Here is a 21,390-nt window from a genome sequence, read left to right on the forward strand (position 1 = left end):
TATTTTTCCTTATGTCTGAGTAAAGGCTTACTCTGCAAGTCTACAGTTGAAACCGATAGTCACAAATACTACCCTTCTTCCTAGTTACACATGTCATTATCTTTTTGGTGATTATTTTTATTCAGACCTTCCCCCCAAAAAATTTCTACCATGTATCCTCCTTCATTTTTCTTCCTCTAAGATTGCAGATTAATTTTGTCCCTCACCCTCTTCCCTAGGCTTCCATTTGGTTACCTGCTGTAATTTCCAAGGGTATCTGAATGAAAAACATCTTATCGTTGATGCAAAACACAAGTTAAAAATATTGTATCTAATTGAGTCCATTAATAAACAAAGAAAACATCTCTAATCATAATGTACAGCACCTGATTCTACTTAAAGTACATAAAGCTGCTCACTCTAAGATATTGGAGGGCAGTGAATTCTACCTCTGGGCAGACAACTTTTCCCAATTTGTGCAGTGAGCTGAATGAAGGATTGTCATCTATAAATTTGATCCAAAGCTAAGAGGATCTAACAGGAAATTCTATGGCTCTTTCTTTTCTTTCCAAACTTCAACAACATTTCTCTGCATAGAAATAGCTTCAGAACAACAATTAAAAAACTTAATTGTTTTCAGAAGTGGAGGCAAAAATAATATAAAGCAGAATGACAGTTTTAGCACAATGAAGAAAACTGGGTCTTGATAGAACAGACCTTTGATTAAAACAATATTCCTGCTTTTGTTTTTTGGGGTTTTTTTCTGCAGCTAGGTAAGCTGAACAAGATTGTCTCAATTTAGCTCTGCAAGATTACTCATTTTAAAACTGTTATTGTATTTTTGCCTGTGTTCAGATATTTATAGCAAGAGAACACTTCCAACCTGCACAGAAACTGTATTTTGTTAGGAGAACGGACTTGGTATGTTCCATTCAGCTTAGCACCATTAAGCTTCTTGGTCTAGCATTTGCTGTCTGCCACCAGGATTAATATCTTAGTACTTTCTTCCTAGTCTGTAGTTACATTTCAAGAATTAAATGATCATTCAGAAAGTTGGCTTCGGTTTATGAGCTGTTAAACCTAAGAGAGATACAGTACGTCAAAATGAGAAGAGTTGAAGTGATAATCATTAATGTTAACTTTGTCCTTAGAGTCTTTATCACTTGACATAAAATGTGCACCCATTCCTGTTACAATAATTTCACTCATATTTAAAAAAGATAATTTTTTACAGGGGACCCAAAGGATATCTTTCTATTGTTTTTCCTTTTGTGAGAAGATGCACTGAGAAGTCTGGAGACAGCAATCTTGAATTTGCACCCCTGGGATGTCTGGCACTGACAGATGAAGTGAAATTGTCCCCACACTACTCCATTAGCAGACCTCAGGTTGGATTTGGAGGCTGAGTGACAGTTCAGCTGTTGTGCCCTTTCAATTTTTTTCCTCTGTTATTAGGGATCATCAAGGAAGAAGATTGATAGGATCAAATGAACTCAACTGGTTTGGCTATATAGATACCCATTCTCTGGGCTCCTGGCAGAAACCAGTACCTGACTTCACACATAAAGAAACATCTGATGAGGGCAGAAATTCCCAAGTAACTTCAGACTTGACTGGGCTAGACAGACCAATTGGTAAGCTCTTTCCCAAACTTGCCTTTTTCTTTTAAGAATTGATTCCTTACCCAGGAATCTTATATAAGGATTTAATTTGAAATAATGAGCTTTTCCATGAACATTCAAAAAAGCTCAAATCCACATTTATTCTTCCTAAATGATAAAACATGTGCTAATAATTGTCTAATGCTAATAGGTGTCACTAGCAGCGTTGCCTCTTATTGTGCTGTCTCTCCCCCTCTTCTTATATGAAATGTAATTTTTTTTCTTTTTTTATAATTTTAACTTTTATTCACCTAGTATTTGGCATTCAAGCCCAAAGTTCAGGCAAATATAACAATCATTTGAGAAATACTCACTAGACAAGTATTCATGCACTCTTGTATCACCTGACATATGGTGAACAAGCTGATGAATGACTCAGGATTTAAATGGTAATTACCATTCATCATTATAATAGACTTGCTAATTCATAAATTCTTGGTAAGCCAATTTTCTATAAAAAGGTTAATAATAAGAGTGGGAAAGAAGGAAAAAATAGCCCTAGTGTGATAAAAAATGTAAAAGCTAGAATATCTTCACTGCCACATATCCCTTCTAATGATTGAGTAATTTTGTACCAAAGCTCTTGCTTATTGACACAATACCACTTGCAGTACTAGGATTCTGATAGAAACAGGGGAAGACAGAAACATCCAGTGCAACTGCTAAAGGCAGAGGCTGAGGTGTGTCAGACAGAGACAAAGGAACTAAGGCACTCACACGTGGAAAAGGCAGGCAGGATCTTACCCACACATTTCCTGGTTTTATAGTACTTGGTGACAATGTCATGTTCTCAGAACTGCTCACAACATGCACGTTAGAGAAAACTGTATGGAAATGTTCCTGGTACTCCTAAGTGAACCTGGGAGGAATGTATCTAAAATCATCTCACTGCATTAGCCTTACTGAGTGTTCTAGAGGTTACTCTGAACAAAAGGAACCTTTAGTTGTCTTTGCTTTGGATAAAACAAGAAAAAAAACAAGAACATGAAAAAAGAAATTTGCTCATTTTATGACTTTTATCTTGGAAAAAACTGTGAATGTCATTTACAAACCCTGTGAAAAACAGCAATGTAGACTGGAAAGAACACATAGAAGCAACACTGAAAATCTATATATTGGTACTCAATATAGCACTTAGTTGCCCATTAGATAACGTACCTAAATGTACACAAATGCAAAAGCTTCTCCCACCTCTAATCCTTATGTCACCACGTCCTTTTTATCACATGAGGACAATATGGGACAATATTCCCCACCAAGGCAAATCGTCTGTCTACCTACACCTTCCTGCTCCTTCTCTGGCCACCACAGACGTGAAAGCTACCCTAAATTGCATAGTGGTGTACTTTTTACTTCAGATGGAAAACTAAGGAGGCTGCTAATGGGAAAGAGATGCAAGTCTTTGCAAGGAACTGAGGAACAAGAGGAACAGAAAACAAAAGAAGTGATGCAAAGAACTTTGGTGCCTCCTCACTCTCCACTGTTGTTTTTGCAGGGCACAAGTTCAAGAGAATGAAGAAGTCAAGTTAAAAGTTGAGTTTTTGATCATTTTAGCCTTCATTTGGAACCATGCAGGGAAACTTACCTTTTCAATCTGTTGCACATTAGGTATCCGTGTGATTGGACAGATGTTGGGTGTTCAAGAATGAAGGATCCGCATGGAAAAAAAAATCAACCCAAAGCTATTGTGCACTATGTAACACCACACTGGGATTATGAAAAATACCAAAATTTACTACAATATACAGTGTGTTCAGGAAAGTTTATAATTTGGTTAATCTTACTGATTGCTTCCCTGCAAAACAAAGTCTTGTAGAAACAGAATCTGGAATGCCCGCCAAGCTAGACTCTCTTTTGCATGCGTTTTGCCTTTCTATCTTTGTCTCTCTTGCACACATACATTATAAAATCTCAGAAGTGATGTAAATTTAGAAATGGATGTTAAAACTCAACCTGTACCTCAAATTCACTGGACTTTTTTGAAGCAAACAGAAGTTTAAGATATATTTAGAGTTCCAGATATTGGAACAGCTCCTTAAATGTAGAAACAAAGATGTAAAGTATTAAAATGTGCTATGCATGAGGACTGGATTTCAGAGTATGTTTATATTTGAAACTGGATAATTTGCAGAAACTCTTTTCAGTTGCACTGGTTATAAAAATTAGGCAGTGTGGAGAATATAAAAGACACAATAAGAGGGTATCTATGCCATGTTTCTTTTTGTTTACTCGACAGTATATAATAGTAACTGCTTATAAAGAAAAACAGAAGGCATAACTTTAAAACAAAAGAAAAAAATACAGAAATAGGGCAATTAAGACATTTTTCTAAAGAGCAAGGATTCAGGTCTAATATTACAATGTAACTACTTTTCAAGCAATGTTATTTAGCTAAATACAAAGTTTCAGAATAGTGCATGTCTGCTATATTACAGAAATGATCAAATTCCTTTAAAGTGGCAGTAAAAAAAATGTATCACTGGTTTTCAGAAAGAGAATATATCAAGCCTTTATATATTTGCATGACTTTTGTTCTAGTTTTCATTTTTTGCTAAACCAAAAGCTTGAAACATATATTATGCAATTTTTAACAAGTATCACTGAAATTTTTGTTTTCCTAGGGATACAAAGCATAGAAAAAGTCAGCTTTTGGGTCAGCTGCAATGGAGAGTTAAATTGGAATAAGTGAATCAAAATGCTTATGCTCAGCCAACTGCATAATCAAAGGATAAAGATTCCACTGAACAATTTAATATCTGACTCTTCTAACTAACCTTTTTGCCATAAATCAAAATATTTCATTTTATTTTTGGAAGTTAGTCTTACATTGGGCATAAAGAGAAAGGAAGAGAGCAGCTCAGGTAGCCATGGGCAGTATACACCAGTAAGGTCGCACATCCAGAGAATCCTGTGACATCACAATAAACACAACAATAAAGCTCTGGTGGACTGGGAAGTCACTGAAATGACAGGAAGGTATCTTTGGACTCAGTTGTTTTGCACCATACTTATTTCACTTAATTATAGGATGAAAAAATATAATATTTTATTTCTAGGAAGAATACATTGTTCCCTTGATATTTTGGAAAGCTCAGTTTATTGAAGATTTTCTCTAATGCACTGAATGAGAGCATTACAGGGTTTCAGCTTACATCACCATTTCAGGGTTGAGCTGAACAGTGGATTATAGAAAGGATACATTGACATTAGTACAGAGGCCCACATGGTTGCCATTAGATGCTTGAAAACCTCCTTTAAAGTGACTCATTTGCTCACTTTACTGTTTTCAGGGTTAAGTTCTAGAACTGGCCAAATATTTTCCAGAAATTGAATGCTTGAAACTCTAATGAATTTACAGCTAAACCTAAGCTATTGAATTTGATGGAAGATGAATGTAAATGTTTGGCATCAGAGTCTGTGTTACTCTTATGGAAATTTTGAGAAATGAATGTGAAGTTGTGAGATCTTAGGAATATTTGAGGGTTTATATCACAGCTTTTCCTATGCTTTCACTGTAGGACAGTATATTGCTTTTGATCTCAGGGTTTTTTTCTTTTAGCAGATGTATACTCTTTTTGTAATAAGGTTTTCTACTTACTGATATTTTGGAAGGAGAGATACTCATACTCATTTTCATGAGTATTTCTATCTGTGGAAATAGTTGTTTTGCTCCACAGAGGAGTGTTTTGTCCTTTTTCATGACCTTCAGAAAACACTATCTTTATGCCACTGTATAAATCTGTAATTATTTTATCCAGACTGTGTGCATCCCTGCCCCAAAAAGGTTAAAATAGGACAAGAATAATTACATAAATGCTGATGATGGTGACCATAGGTATGGAACAATTTCATATATTGGAAGCAGGCCAGAGAAGAGTAGCTGCAGAGGAAGAGGGTGGCATGGTAAAGATAATACAAAGCAATTGATGACCATTAATTGTATGACAAGAATTGAAGAAATCAAGTGGAAATTTAAAAGACCACAAGAAGTATTCTCTTGTTCAATTAATGGTTGAAATTCTTGAAATGAATGACCTTGAAATCTGTTAACCATAGTGGTGTACCTACTGCCTTCTGCTCAGAAAATCCCTCAGCCATGAGCTGGAACAGAATGAAAAGTTTCCAAAACCATTTTCACTATATCCATGTCTCTTTAATATTTGCAATCATTCATTGGCACCATCATATAGCCTTGGAAAAACCCTTTGTATAGTGTGGGCTAAACACCATAGATTTTTTTTGTGGTTTCTCCTAATTTTAGTCCTAACAGTTGGCCTCTGGTACTCTTAACTGGTTTCTTTTTTACTGCCAGAGCCTCCTGGCTCATTGAAGTGTCATTTTCACAAGTGAAAGAGCCATGTGGAACATTTTTGGGCAACACAGGCATATGGTATAATGTAAGCTCCATAATACAACATTGGTGTTCCTCCTAATGTTTGTCTTTTATTAAGATGTGGCTGTTTAATGCTGATGTGTACATTTCTTGGAGAACTACCATGAAATTTCCCAAAAACTGCCAGCCCCACACCTCGGTCAATTGGTTTGGAAAGAAAATATTTTTGGCTTTGAGATTTTTGAGTTAAGCTTCCATTTTAAAAAGGAACATAGTGCAGAACCAAAGTGTCTGGCTGTAAATAAGCAACCATTTTCAGGCACACCTTGATAATTTCTGAGATAGAAGTTTTCCAGTGGGGTTTTCTTCTTGCTCAAGGTCAGATAACTTTCACAGTACTCATACCATCTGCTAGATTTACTATCAGTTGTAAAAGTAGCTGTGAAATATAATTTTATTCTTGACATCTGGAAGAGAGCTTGGTGTTGTAACTGGTCTATAAATTATAAAAGTAAATATACATGCATGAATACTTTGAGGTGTAATGCATGTACTAAACACACAGTATATGTACCATCAAGTATTTCAGAAATATCTAATATGTTCTGAAATATAATTTCTGCTTTTTTCCCTCACCCCATAAACTGAGGAAATGTCTCTGAAGTCATGTATCTGCACTCAAGGTTTAGTCATGTGCTACCAAATCATCTGCATGAGGAAACACAAAGGCATCCACAGCATAAGCCACCTGCTCTGTGGCTCTATAGCCATAGACAACAGTATTTGTGGCTGACTTGCCATTCCCTCCTTGCCCCTTTTCTTTACTCCCATGCAGATTTGTGAGGAACCCAGGCTTCTCCAAATTATTTGCACATCAGTCAGGAATTTTAAGCCAGCATGGAAAAGGTAGAGGGAACAAACCACGCTGAGCGGAAGGTTGGCCAAGTTTAGTTTTCTCATGGATTAGTGGGGAAACAGCCAAGCTAGCCACAGGTGTCAATGTAGTTAATGATAAGGGGTGTGAACCTTCAAATGACAGCTGTGTTCTCCTTTTCTTCTTGGCACCACAGGTTAGACGCAAATGAAAATTTCAGAAGAGAAGCCATTTAGAGACATGGTTATCTTGAAAGTTTTTGGATGTCAGTTTGGTTAGAAAATTATACAGCAATGGAATGACTTTAATACAGAAATGTTCTTTTCTCTTTCTGTGATGATCTTAAGTGTGCAATAATTATTCCCTTGGGGTGTAAGTCTTAAGTATATTACAGGGTTTGGCTGACAAAAATGCTTCAGCGAATATTTCAACTTGTTCTTGCACTCTTCATCTTGGCTTTGAACATTGAGTTTGTAGTCTACATTGCATGATCAGTCTTGTGCTTAATTCATTCACAGGTAAAAAGAAATTTCAGTGCAGGCCCTAAGCAGAGAAGCAGTTCTTTGCAGAATATCTATACATTCCTGCATATACCTGCATAGATACCTGATGCTATCAAGTTACATATTCATGTAGATCTCAGGGCTCTATGTGTAGAGTAGTGTTCTGTGAGGGCACTGGCATAGTTTGGAACATTCAGCCTCATTCTCAAGCGCTGATTGTGCTCAGTGTTTATTCCTCAAAAATGAAATTGCTATGTTCTCCCCCTGAAAAAGGTCCTTTGTGCTCCTAATAGCAGGGAAAATCTGAAGGGAAGAGGACCTCCTAGCTCTTCAGAGAACATTCACTGCATAAAGCTCTATTTATACATTCTTCAAATAACCTATTTGCTCCAAATTCTCCACCTATTCCCCCAGTGATTCATTGTGTTTGACTCTCATGACAGCTAAGGAGTCAAAATCTCATATTCTGTTTCAGTAAGACAGTTTCACTCCATTTCATGAAGCTCAAGAGCTACCCTCTGCTTGCTTGGAATGTATAGAAATGTACCTAGTGCTACACAATGCTTTGATTTGTGAAACCTGTCCAAACAGTCATTTCAACACAGAAAGAATCTGATAATAACACAGGATTTGAAAGTCAGCCTCTTTAATTCAGAATATCGGGTAATCAGAGCAGGTGATAGTTGTTAATTGGGAGGCATGGCTCCAGTGAAGACTGAGCTCTGAGGGAGGTATGTGTGATTGTCTGAGTTAGTTTAGATGTTGCTGCAGTTATATTGCACTGCAGTGAATCACAGAATGATAAAATATCTGGAAAGGACCCAAAAGGATCACAGAGTCCAACTCCTGGCCCTGCACAGGACAATTCTAAAAATCCCACCATGTATCTGAGAGTGTTGTCCAAACACTACTTGAACTCTGTCAGGCTTGGTGCTGTGACCACTTCTCTGGAGTGACTGTTCCAGTGCCAACCACCCTCTGGGAGAAGAACATTTTCTTAATATCCAACCTAAACCTCCTCTGGCAGTTTTGTGTCCTTTCCTCAGGTCCTGCCACTGGTCACTGGAGAGAGCAGATCAGTGCTTGTCCATGTGTTTTCTGTTCTGTGGAACCCCTCAGTCTCCTCCAGACTGAACAAACCAAGTGAGCTCAGCTGCTCCTCATATCCACACCATTCACCATCTTCAAAAGCAGTTATGTTTTCCTCAATATTTTTTTTTTTCTTGCTATGAACTACAAGTCTTCTCACAAAAAGATGTGTGGAACCATCATCAACTCTGTTAAATCTTCACTAGAAGAGGTATTGAAAATAATTTTTTAAAAAATCTGAAAAAAATACACATAATTGAATAATATTTCTCCATTTTCTTCAGCTTTGTTCCCAAAGATCTCCAGACACTTTGTCAGCATATCCCTAGTTCATCATCTCATAGAAGGGGACCAAAAGTTGAGCAAGAATGCCATCTTGTTTGAAGCACTGATTCCTGTAACAGAAAGAAATGGGAGTTATAAAATTCACTACCTTTGAAAATAAGTCTGTTCTTGGGTGATATGACTAGCATCATCAATGCAAATTAATATATAAGCATATGTTTAAATTTAAGCCTTGGGTAGCTTGAATAGACCAAATTCTCAAGGTACTGAAGTATCTAACTCCTGTCGGAGGCAAGGCAGTTCAGCTGGCCTCTTCATGTTGCTTTTGTCTGCAACATGATAAAGTCCAGCGCCTCAAGATAAACACAGCCTCAGGCATTAGCTGGACCATGCTGTTTACTAGCCAGGACAGCTCATTTGCAGTAGGCAACACCATAATTTATCCATGGCTAGATAACACTACAACTTCTATAAAGGACTCAGAATTAGTCACACAGATGTCAGCAACTTAAACATCTGAAAGATCAAAACTTAGCATGATAGTCCTAACCCACAGACTGTTTCAGTCATTTGGTTCAAACACATATAGAAAACTCAGTGTTTATACGGAAGGAGAGAAGAATGAAGGCAAGTTTCTTCACATGTTGCTCCAGAGCTTTACAGAGTTTCTTGTGCCTCCTCTTCCCCTCCTGAGAGAAATATACAAAGTCAGCTCATGGAGATGTACTCGAACTGAGCAAAGATTCTTCTGGACCGCATCGACATAAAATATACAGAAACCCCAGAAGTCTGCAAAGTTATTTCAGAGGCTGGAAGCAATCTTCCTGTGATGGTGCAGGTACAGGAATAAAATGTTCTGTGTACATTTTATGTAGCTGTATATTTTGAGAGAAATTTGAGATCACCCACAAAGGGGGAATTTCTCTTATGAGGAAGGGCTGAATGATTTTACTTAAAATTAATAAATAAGAAATGAAAGAGCAGCTTGTTTCTCTAAAATCCAAGTTGTAAAATATATTTGTTTAGATTTACTTTTATTTTGTTTATTGGTTTTTTGGTATTTTATGTTCTTAGATGAGTACAAGAATTTAAACAGAATTTCTAGTTTTGGTTCAATAAGATTTGAAAGAAGAGCTTTAGTAATCACCGTGCCAATTCAAACTTACTTCCTACTAAAGAGCAAGCCCAAGGAATGCTTATGTTTTCTGGTTTAAATTCTTCATTAAAAAGTAAAAGTTTAAATTGGCAGGAAAACTGCTGCTTAAGCTGCTAGTACACCAACATCAGAGAAAGCTGAGTTTTAGCCCTTGGTACTCTGCCAGGTACTGTACTACATATAAGCAAGATAAAGAGAGAAATAAAGAAAAAAATGATGGGATAAGATGATTTTTATTTAGCCTGTGATACCCTAATTGATTTAATGTTAAGAAACAAAAGTTTACAAAGTACCTCTTGAGGCCACAACCAAAAGACTTTCAAAATCTGTTGATTTGCACTAGACAACACATCCAAAAAACGGTAACATATAACTGCAAAGCACAGTCTTGTTTGGTCAAATGATTGGCATATGTTTCTCAAGAAATATCTTTATAACTTACTTAAAGCTCTGCTTATGAGTAATAGGTTCTTTTGCTCATGAGTGAAATAATTATACACAGTATTACACCACTTAGTTCTCTTAAAAGTTATAGCATCAGGGGCCTGATGTTATAGCTTGGCATTTCAACTGTAAGAACTTAGTTTTCACATTTAATGTCTCAGTCACTCTGGATCCCAGCCACCTAAAACTTGGCAGGCAAGTTTGTCTGCCCAGATGATTTTTTTAATAGTTTAAGATTAGTAAGTCCTTTTCGGTACAATAGCCAAAAAAATTTGTTTGGAGCTAGTTATATAGTTTTGTTGTTTTTTTTTTTTTTACCAGCTGCAATTATAAAATTATTCTGTTAAAGAAAAAAACAGAAAGGGACTATCTGCAACTTGCCACCAATTCCTGTAGACTGATACGCTTAGGATTTTTAAGAAAAGAAAAAAAAACAAACCTGCCCCATAGACAAACAATGAAAATTAAATATTTGACCTTGAGACAAGGAAATTCTCCAGCAGACTTTACCAGTTACATTTACCTAGGCAACCAGAGTGGCCAAGAGAAAACTCTTACCAGAATTTTAAAAACAGCTTTTTGCTCTTGCACCGCAGCGCGTCAGTCTTGCTTTTTGCCTTACACACGTCACCTGTGGGGAGAGACAACCATTCCCAAACTGGTGTGATCAGTGTGCCACCACCAACCATCAACACTTCTCACAGGCCACTGTGCACTCTTACCATCCATCTCTATAACTTATCTGACTCTGGGGACATAATATGTCGACTTCATGGTCCAGCACTACACTTCAGACTAGAATCTGGGCCTCAAGATGTCCATACAAAGAATTGTCTCTAATGTCAGATGTTCCTTTGCTTGAATTGTCAGAATGGTCCAACCTGAAATGTTATAGACTATCACCAATCCCTGGAGTATATGATAGTTTTATTTAAATTAAAAATTAAAAAAAATTAAAAACCGCCTTCTTCTTTGCTCTTCAGCAGGCAAATAATGCAGATTTAGAACACAGGGATTTTTAATAAACTGGATTAAGAGGAGGATCCTAATCCAAGTGAAGCTTATAATAGCACTTACAGTCTGAGAAATGCACATCACTGATCCTTTAATTCACTGTCTGAACTGAAAAATTTAAGACAGTATGTATTACTTTGATCCAAAACTGAAACAATGTAAGTTTCAGTTACATTGAGTTACATTACATTACATTACAGTTACATTCAGTTATGTACATAGGCTTCTGCAGGTTTAAAAAAAAAATCTAAGCCACAAAATATTCAGTTTTGCTTACAGAATTTTTAAAGATCTCCTTTCTAAACAAAACTATATTTCTTGCTTCAAATTGGATAAATCAAACCACAGCAATTAGAACACATCTAAGTGAATGTTTTGACTGGGAAAAAAATAAATATATTTTTCCCATGTGATCAAACAGAAAAGATACAACATGATTTCACAAGTCCTTTTCACCAACTCATACCTACATTTTCCACTATTATAATTTCAAATAAACAGAAAATTTATTCTTGCTTTCACTGATTTTAAGGCTTTTCCACAGATATCATGGTCAGACCCTAACAAAGAGCATCTTTTTAGAGTCCATTACACTGAAAATTTGTTGTCCCCTGTGTACAACAATGTTCTCCCCTCACAGAGGTTCATATTATCTAAAAGATATATTCCCATTTTTGATTTCTTTTTTAACACCTTTTTACTTTATTTCGAGATGCATGTGTTACAAAATATTTGACTGAGCATCATATTTCTTATTACTTTGGAAAAAAGAAGTTTGTCATCAGGCAAACATAGCCTTCTGTGCTTTCATCGTGTTGTCGTGCTGTTGTTGCAGCTTTCCATATGAGGAGAATTCCAGCCAATTCTGGAGTCTTACACTCAAGCCAGCGTTACTGCAGTAATATTAATGTCATCATCTCTTTCCATGTGCAAAATATCTAAGCAATGTATTTAGTAACTGCATTTCAGACTTCAGTGTTGGAGTCCCTCTTACTTTCCTATCTTGAATGTAAAAGCCTTCTATTAGGAAAAGAAGATCCCAACTGGAATGAGATTATAATGCAATCATATGGTTCACAGCATTATGGCATGATTTTAGCAGCATGCTAGAAACTCCCTCTGCTCCCAGGCTTAATGAAATTTGAACTTATTATATGGTTCAGCACAGTTTTTGGAAGCCAACCAATAAGCATGGGAGGCTTGCAGTTGAAACAAGGGGCTTGTTTGCCAGGATTTGACTCTCTCAAGGAAACCTAGCTGCGGGCCAAATCTTTTCTTTTCATTGGATACAGAACAGCTATGCACACAGCAGTATTTACTGGTGATGGCAGCCTGTGACAGAGCTATATCTTTCCAGAATACTCTGACTAGGGCATACCCAGTTATGACTGCAGCTGTATATCCACTCAAAGATGCTTTGCCACTGCATAATACAGGATTCAAGAAGGGGCATTTGACGGCTGTGGGGCATTTAAAAGTGGAAATCCACCTATTGAGTAAAAATCACACGCTACACCTTCCTAGGTGTTACTTTATGTGGAATTATAATATGAAGATATCCTGGAATGAAGAAAGAAATGGTTGTACCTGCACACAACTGCTTGTTCTATTTTTCAGGCTAACAGCTTAGCTGTAACATTTGTGCATTAGCTAAATAACATCTCAAGGGGAGCTGGAGATAGAACCTTGATGTGTCCTGATTGTACGTGTGTGAGTTTGTGCTCTCAAAGGATGGTCCTTAAAAAACTCCCTGCTGGAAGCTATTGTGCATATTGCAAAAGGACCGTTGCTAAGTGCCAATTGAGCTGGTACTGTATACTTGCCATTTTAAAAGAAGATTTCATACCACTTGATTATGTTAAATAGAAATGTTTGAAATTTAAACTGAATTACATCAAAATGGCACAGTAGTTATATGTCTAAAGAGCTGCTGCTACTCGCTCTCATAACTAATGTCAATCCCTTCTGGTAGACAGTTTTATGTGAAATCATGGTAGACTATATTACAGGCGAAGTTTAGAGAGCCTTGATATAAAAAATGCCATAAATAAACACTACCTTAAAACCCGGCCTGTGTTTGTATTAACAAGCAAGAATTCCTTTATAGTAAAGTACTGTCCTTAGCCAAAACAAATATACTATTTTTAAATGACAGAACTTTGTCTTCAGCATTTAGGCTACTCTAAGAATTTTTTTCTGTGCAGATGATAACTATTTGGGGAACTTGGTGAACTCTTTTAATGTAATCTGGATATATACCTAGTATAAATAATGCAGAAATTACCTCAAGACCGGCTTACAAAGAAAAGAAAGAAAGAAAGAATAATATTAACAATATATAGTCAACATCAGAATCTGACAAGGGCACCAGAAATCCAAGATCATTAAATGGTAGAGAAGTGCATGCTAAAAATCCAGAATTAAGCTAGATGAGCACCTAGTCTGCATATACAAATCTGATATTTTTATGATCAATAACTACTGATAATACATGCAGAGAAGTAGCAATTAGTTTTAAAAAGCTACTTTAGGACTTATGAATTTGAGAGAAATTTATTAAGTAGTTCTGGGGGAGAAAACAAAAGGAAAACTCATATACATTTAAACAAATTTTACTCCTTACAAAACATATGCTTTTAAGTTTTCATTTTGAAATTTTTTTTTTGTTTATTTCTAAAAGAAAATAATCAGGCAGACTAAGCACTTTTTTTTTATTATTATTATTTCAATAAATATCAGACAAATCTGAGAGGGAGTGATTGCCTGAGTTTTTTTCTAGATCTTTACATTTCAGGTGTGAAAGTGGAAATCCTAAAATGCTAATTTTCATTAGGGAAAGAAGAGGAGAAAGAATTATTCAAACAGCTCAGAGACACTGTAGGAACACAAAATATGTTGTTACCTGTGCTGGAGTATTATTTTATTTTACACTGTAATTAAATGATCAGTTGCCCCTCCTCCCCAGTCAAGTTGACTTTATCCTTGGAAGGCAACAGGTAATTTCCGTATCAAAAGAGCAGGGGCACCTTCATGCATTGTCACTAAGTTTCCTGTGATGTTGCTAGAATGAGATGGTTAAAAAGTTGTGATGGAAACTATAACCAGCTTCATCAGCAACACGTTGTCAGATACCAGGCTGCATTCCATGATTGTTGCAGTCTGCAGCTGCAGGATCATGTCCAGGGAAGCTGCAGTTTCTGGGAACCAGCATGGAATACCAACGAGACGGGCCTCTGTTCGTGAAACCATTTATTCAGCATGGGAACAAACTGTCATTCAGAGACAGAGAGCTCCAAGCAAAGGAAGGGTGAGGGGTTCTGAAGGACAGAACCCTTGAGGGTCTCCACCTTTGAGGGTGGAGTTCAGGGTTAGGGACCACTAGAAACACAACAAAGGAGAAACCCCAGGGACTCAAACCTAGTCAGAACTCCTGGGCCACTCCTCCCAAGAGGTCTGGGATGGGGTAACTTCATCCAGGGCTCACATTGCCCATCCTCCAACACAGGAGGTCAAAATTCCCACTAGCTTGGCTTACAGCCATGCCTCTCACATTAACAATGCTTATCTGAAACTAAATCTTTGCCTCCCTGGGGAACCTCACAACACATGATCTAAAAGTTGCAACACACACACATAATATTGTTGTGCTTTTTTTCACTTCATAGAAGCTGGGCTGTACACTTGGATGTGTCTCTTTCTCTCCTGGGCTCAGGCCTGGTTTCCAGTGGTGGTACCTGACCTACTCATATGTTCTATGATAAGATTGAGACCTCAGGCTGCCTATTTTGTTACAAAATTACAATTTACTGTGCTTTATGGAGCTGAAGATCAACTTCTTTTGAAATGGATTGCCATGGTATTCTACATTTTTATTTGTTATCTATAGACTCAATATCCTCAAGACTTCAATGTTAAGATCCTGTTCCAGTTTTAGCTTGGAATGCATTTTGAAATTTATCTCTTGCTTGGCTTCTGTTAAAGCACAAAAATATGCAATTTGAGTTAAATGTTGCTTTTGACTGGGGTTTGGTGTAATCAGCTCACCCAGGGACTGAAGAAAGAAGTGTGGCTAAGTTTCTGTGATGATGGTGCTGGAGATAGCATTGTAGTGGTGGCACAGCAGCCCAGGCTAGAATAACTCACTCCCCTAACTGGTTACTCCTGAGGTCTTGTTTTGTAGCAGGGTCCTTCTTATTCAAGCAATGGAATGAGCACACTGAAGCCCTTATGTGATCTCTTGCATGAGCCAATGCCAAGTGAAGGTGCAAAAGGATCATCTGAATTCTGATCTGGATGGAATGAAAGACACCTGGCACAGGGATGTTGACATCCCAGGATCAGAATAATATCTGGCTTCTTCTTTTGTTTGCTTGTGGGTTTTTTGTTTGTTTAATAGAAGTAACCTTACCATACCAGGAACAAAATCTAAATATGCAGGGTCTAACTTTCTACAGTTTTACTCTTGCTTTCTTTTAATTTATTAAGTATTCAAGAATTATTACAATCTTCATATTCTTTGGGTCATTGTAAGGCTGTTCTTTGTTTCTTGTTCTCTGTAGTTTACTTATTTAGTTAATTTCTATTTTCTATTCAATTGACAATGTCACTGATTTAATAAGTAAGAAAAATTTCTTTCACTTTCTCTCTTTCTTTCTTTCAGTAGTGCAGGTCCTTCATCTGAAACTCTTTCAAAGGCTTTTATTCTCCAGTTTTCCTACAATTATCTTTTGAATGTTTGACCATTAGCTAACTATTTGTTTATTTTATTTTAACCTGAGCAAGAAAAAAAAATCGTTTTCTGTAGTTTTCACTCTCGTGTTGGTCTGAGTTAAAACGGAGTGACCATTATGGTTAAATTCATGTCAAGGAACAGTCATGTTAGAAAAACACTGTTATGCAATTATGACTGAAAAAAAAAAATAAATCAAGGATGGAACTACATATACCCCTCCAAAAAATGACCCTGACTAAGAGAGTTTGAATGGTACTCAATCTTTCCTTCTATGACCACGACTTCCTTTCCACTTACATTCATGTTTACAGAGCAAATGCTGTATCTATTATAGTAAAGAAGTAAATATGGTGCAAGTATGGACTGATGAATTATCGTATAAGTCAATGAAAGAGTGCTGGAAGCAGAGGAGCACATACCACATGTGATGTACCTTCTATTGCAACATTAATTTGTTCACTGAAATATTTTTAAATGTGTGGATTTAAAATTATAAAGAAAATCTTTTTTTTTTACATTTTGCTTTGAATTTTTATGGTGAATTTTATTGAAACATACTTTTTAAAATCAGTCATTTTATTATTCATTTTTTTCAAATTATAATCTTTTACCACTTAATAATAGAGGAGCAGAAGCTTTTTAAGCACATAACAACTGTGACAATTTGATGGAATTCATTTTATGTAATAATTTTATCAAATAATATATTTCTTTTAAAAAACACCATTTATTAAAACATTATCCACAGTTTAGGTAGAATGGTAAAGCAAATGTCATTTTTAAACACACGACCCACCTTTGCTCACAGTGCAGCACAATTACAACATATTATAGGAAGTGTTGGAACACAGGATGACTCTATCAATAGATTAATAAACTTACAGATGAGTGCCCAGCATTTTTGAGCTAAATACTCTTTATTCACTCCTCCCTGTGCATCTCCGTTGGTTTCAATGAGTTTTCATGGGTTTGACTCAAGACGGGATATGATTCTCTGCACCTGAGTCATGAAGATGCACATGTGGCATAGATTAAAGCACTCATAGCCTCACAAAAAGCAAATTTTACTGTCTGTGAATATCTTCAGGACTGATGTCCCAGGGAAAGTGTAGTTATGGAGACAGGGTCTGGTATACACTGACATAAAAGCAAACTCATCATGGATACTTTTAGGAAAAATCAGGGTAAATAATCAGAGGCATTCCTTCAACAATCACAGATCTTCAGATGAAGGACAGAATTAAAAATTCTTAAATTCAAGGCCCTCTGTGGATAAGCAAAAGATACAAAACACACTGAAGTACAATGAACTAGTGGGTATAAAAAGCAGCAGGGACTGAACACAAAGTAAAATGTCTACTTAGATAATTCCAGAAAAGGAAACTCTTGGTAACTCTTGGTGACAGAGAGGAGAAATTTTTTTCCTATGCTTTAGCTTCTCTCACAAAACTCCCAAGAAGTCTTTCTTCCGGGATACTTGTACTGTCTTGGTAAAACATCAAGCTCATAAAAATTTTTTTTTAAGTTATTTTTTATCTCTATATAGTTCTACTTTTTTTTCTAAGAATTGAGATGTTTACCTGAAAGATGAGTTGCATGCTCCATTCCCAAAAGTCTAGAAAGTTCAGCAGCTCAGACTGTAGACTCAGCTAAGCAGAAAAGCATCTGCAGCTGCTGATGGTCCTGGGTGGGACTGGCTGAGCAGGGACATGTGACATCCCATGGGAGCAGGAATCTGATTTCATGTAGCCAATGAAAGAATAGAGTATTATGCACACAAAGGATACACTGCAAGCAGGGATACCTGGTGTATGAATGAGAAGTGGAGGAAGGAACCACACCAACGTAGATTCAGAGGGACAACCATGGAAGGTGGGGATCACTGTCTGGCCAGGAGGAAGGTTCAAAGGAATGAAAGGAAGAGAAATGACAGAGAGGAAGTGAGAGCATTCCCTTCCTTTCAGTATTGCCATGGTAGCCGGTACACCACCATCAGCCTCTGGTTTTAGAAGTCTCAACATTACCTTACCTTTATTTTTAAGTTGTTTACTAATGGAAGAATTCATAAAAGGCCACTTTCATTTCTTCAGGGAATATTGTAAGCACAAGAAGTCTCCTACTTTTCAGATGAAAATCAGTCCACCAAACCAACTTGCTAAGTATCTGCTTGGGTTAGTACATCTGCTGCTGGAACAAGTCCATTTCTTGCCAGGATGAGATTAGACCTTTTTATATATAAGCACTGACTTGTCAGAAGGCACTGGAAAAGAATCTTGTTAAACATTTAATAATTTACTATGAAGAAATTCTGCAGTTAACTTAATCACAAAGGAAGAGATATCAACCAGTGCGAAATATTGCACATTTTTAACTAACCTTCACTGTAAAATGTTGTAAAATGGGTTTGCTTTCTGGGGACAAATTCCTTCTTCAATTAAAAACCTGTGTTCCATTAAAAAAAAAAAAAAAAAAAAGTGTTCAATTTGTTTTTCTAGTTTATTTTGCAAAGTTTGTATGAGCCTTTTACATTCAATGTCTTAGCTGAGCAGCATGGATCCTCCCTCATGAACATGCACATTTACAGGTTACCTTGAAGAATTCCAATATTTCTAATACTTGAAAAGAATTCCTGTGTTTTTGTTTTTTTACCTCTAAAAGATCTACTCCATAATGATGTTATCACTATTCTATACACTCCTCCTGAACAATTTTCCTGCAAGAATTTTGTTGTGGATGCCCTTAATATTTGACAAGTGTTCCATAAAATACTGCTGTCTCTTTAGAATTTACCATGTTCTTTTCCTGCCTTAACTGCAGACAGAATATAATTCTTTTAGTGGTCTGTATGAATATTCATAAGTGACAAGTACTCTGAGTTCTAAAATATCGGATCGGGAGGTTTTACAATTATTAGATCAGGGCTTTTCTCAGTTGTACCCTGGGATTAAAATGTCTTTATTGCAGTGTAGTAACAGAGGAAGAACACAAGATTACAATAGATTTAACAAAAAGGAGATAACTTTGCATTATTTTTCATTCTTCTTTCAGTCTCCATCACGAGGATGGAGTCATGCTGTGACATTCTTCTCTGGGTATTGGAACATGAGAATGATATACTCGACTTTGAATGTCTCAAGTTTTGTAACATATAATAGCTGAGTTTTACTTCTTTCACCCCAGTATTTTGCATTTTGATAGGCAAGTGCCACTTCACCGCTGAGGCCCTTCTGCTGACCTTTAACACAGCGGGTAGCTTCAGCAGTGCAATTATCACTATGGGTTGTGGTGTCCTGGAGGAAGACAGCATGTGCACATGTATAAACTGGGATATCAAGGATGTAAAAAGCAGAAGAGCACATACCAGGCAAAAGAAGTCATTTGATCATGACAACCCACTCAAGCCAAAGTCAGGGTGATGGTTATGTCAGAAATTCTTGCTCAGCCTCCTTCATGCACTTGAGTGAAAACATCAGAGGCCACGATTAATGTGACCCCATTTTACTTTCTCTTAAACTACCACAACTTCCATCTCAGAAAGTTCTGCCTACCAGTTGAATAACAGGAAATCAACATACAGGAATGTGGTTTACCTGCTTGATGAATAGTTATTAAGTCCGATCCTGGTTTCCAGTTTCACCACAGAAATTGTTTCCTACACAGGTCATTGCTTCCAAATGTGGATGCCTAAAGCATAAATAAATATCAGGGTGTTCATCTTTATTTTATAGAACTACCTTGTATGAGAAAACCCCCAGGATTTTACCTTCAATAACAAGAGAACACCAATAAAACAAGCCTCAGTAATATTACTATGCCATGTTCAGCAAAGAGCAATCAATGTACACTAATATAAGTTGAAGTAAAAGACAGTCCACCCACAAAAGGTTAAGCAAAAGAGACATAAATATCTCACATACTGTAGTTTTTGCTATTGCACTTCTAGTTACCACTACTGGTGCTGAGGAACTGCTCTCAAAATTTGTTTGAACTGAAAGTGCTTTTTATGACAGAAGCCTATGTGTTATATGATACTTTTGCCTTTGTAAATATAATTTAAAAAGCTTGTGGGTGTCTTCTTTTCTTTAATTAGCATCAATTTTAATTAGCATTCAATCTTTAATTGATCCGCCATTTTTGCTTTTGCTTTCCTTTTCTTCACTTTCTCTTTTCTTCATGTTATGCCTTCCCAAGTTACAGCCCCCTCCATCTTCTTCTTATCTCTCCAAACAAAAGAAAACAGAGCTCTTCTCACTATTTTTCCTTCCCAAGACAAGTTCATGTTGCTTCAACATACTGCAGGAGGACAGCTTATGCTGATTTTGCTGCTTAAATATTATTTTTAATAGTTTCTCTGTTTATTTTTCCAAATGTGCTAAGAGACCTCCCAATGAGATGCCTTCTTCCCTCTTCACAATCTTCCCCTTAAGAATCTGAATGTTGCTAATATCTCCTGGGTAAAATCCAGCCACTGTGTCTACATCAAGTCAAACTGAATTTACTCCATGCTCTGCAGCTGTTCCATTGTCTCCTGATTATAACACAAGATTCTGTTTGTTTTATTTATTTATCATTTCTTAGTACCAGGCTTTCTGGAAAAATGTTGCCAGCTGGAAGTTACATGGAAAATGTTTAGCACAGCTTTAACACATGCTCCAGAGTATGTGTACACTCATTTCATTCTCAGTAAATCAGCATTTAGGGAATATGGGGAAATAGGCTGTGAAATGCCATCAGCTTGTCCTGAGCTATGGTGCTATTTAATAAAATCTCTAGCAAATTCAAATGGCAGAACTCTTCCGAGTCATTAGTGCATGCATTTTCTCCTCCCTGAGCTATCAATATCAAAAGCATCTTAAGAAACTATGTCAATGAAAAATGAAGGAAAATAAATAGAAAAAAATTAATAGGTATTTCTGATGAATAACTATCATCCCTGACTGTGCTAAATCACATTTCTAATCTCTCTATTTTGGGAATTTATTAGCACTTACTTCCCTCAGTTAAATAGGAATGACACATTATAAATAATGTTTATGCCTATAGGAGTTTATGTAGAGGATCTTCTGTTTTTCTGTAGCTTTTGCCTCATTCAGAATTAACTAGTCAAGTTCTCTGTTGACAGGGCATAAACCACAGAAATAAGTAATAAAACTATCAGTGTCTGAAGATATTATGAAGATGCTCAGTTTTTGAGGTATGGGGAGTTTCATCACAGGGAATTTCAGAGATGTCCTCATCTTTGCTAGGTTCAGCAAGAGTTCCAATTTCAATGTCTGCTGTCATGTCCCCATATCAGTCCAACAGAGATCTTCCACAGCAC

At 36.6% G+C, this 21,390-nt stretch overlaps 1 long non-coding RNA gene across 1 annotated transcript in view; it reads right to left on the reverse strand.

Annotated features, from left to right (window-relative positions):
* Positions 1–3,845: 3,845 nt before the first annotated feature.
* The window catches only part of LOC107204101, a 36,785-nt gene continuing 19,240 nt past the window's right edge, over positions 3,846–21,390 (reverse strand). The window contains exons 3-6 of the long non-coding RNA XR_001521468.3: positions 19,661–19,754; positions 18,447–18,512; positions 10,883–10,955; positions 3,846–8,834 (exon numbers count right to left, since the gene is read on the reverse strand). This is a non-coding gene — a long non-coding RNA (uncharacterized LOC107204101). The remainder of the gene's footprint in view (positions 8,835–10,882; positions 10,956–18,446; positions 18,513–19,660; positions 19,755–21,390) is intronic.

Source organism: Parus major, chromosome 1A (genome assembly GCF_001522545.3).
Source record: "Parus major isolate Abel chromosome 1A, Parus_major1.1, whole genome shotgun sequence".
NCBI lineage: Eukaryota > Metazoa > Chordata > Aves > Passeriformes > Paridae > Parus > Parus major.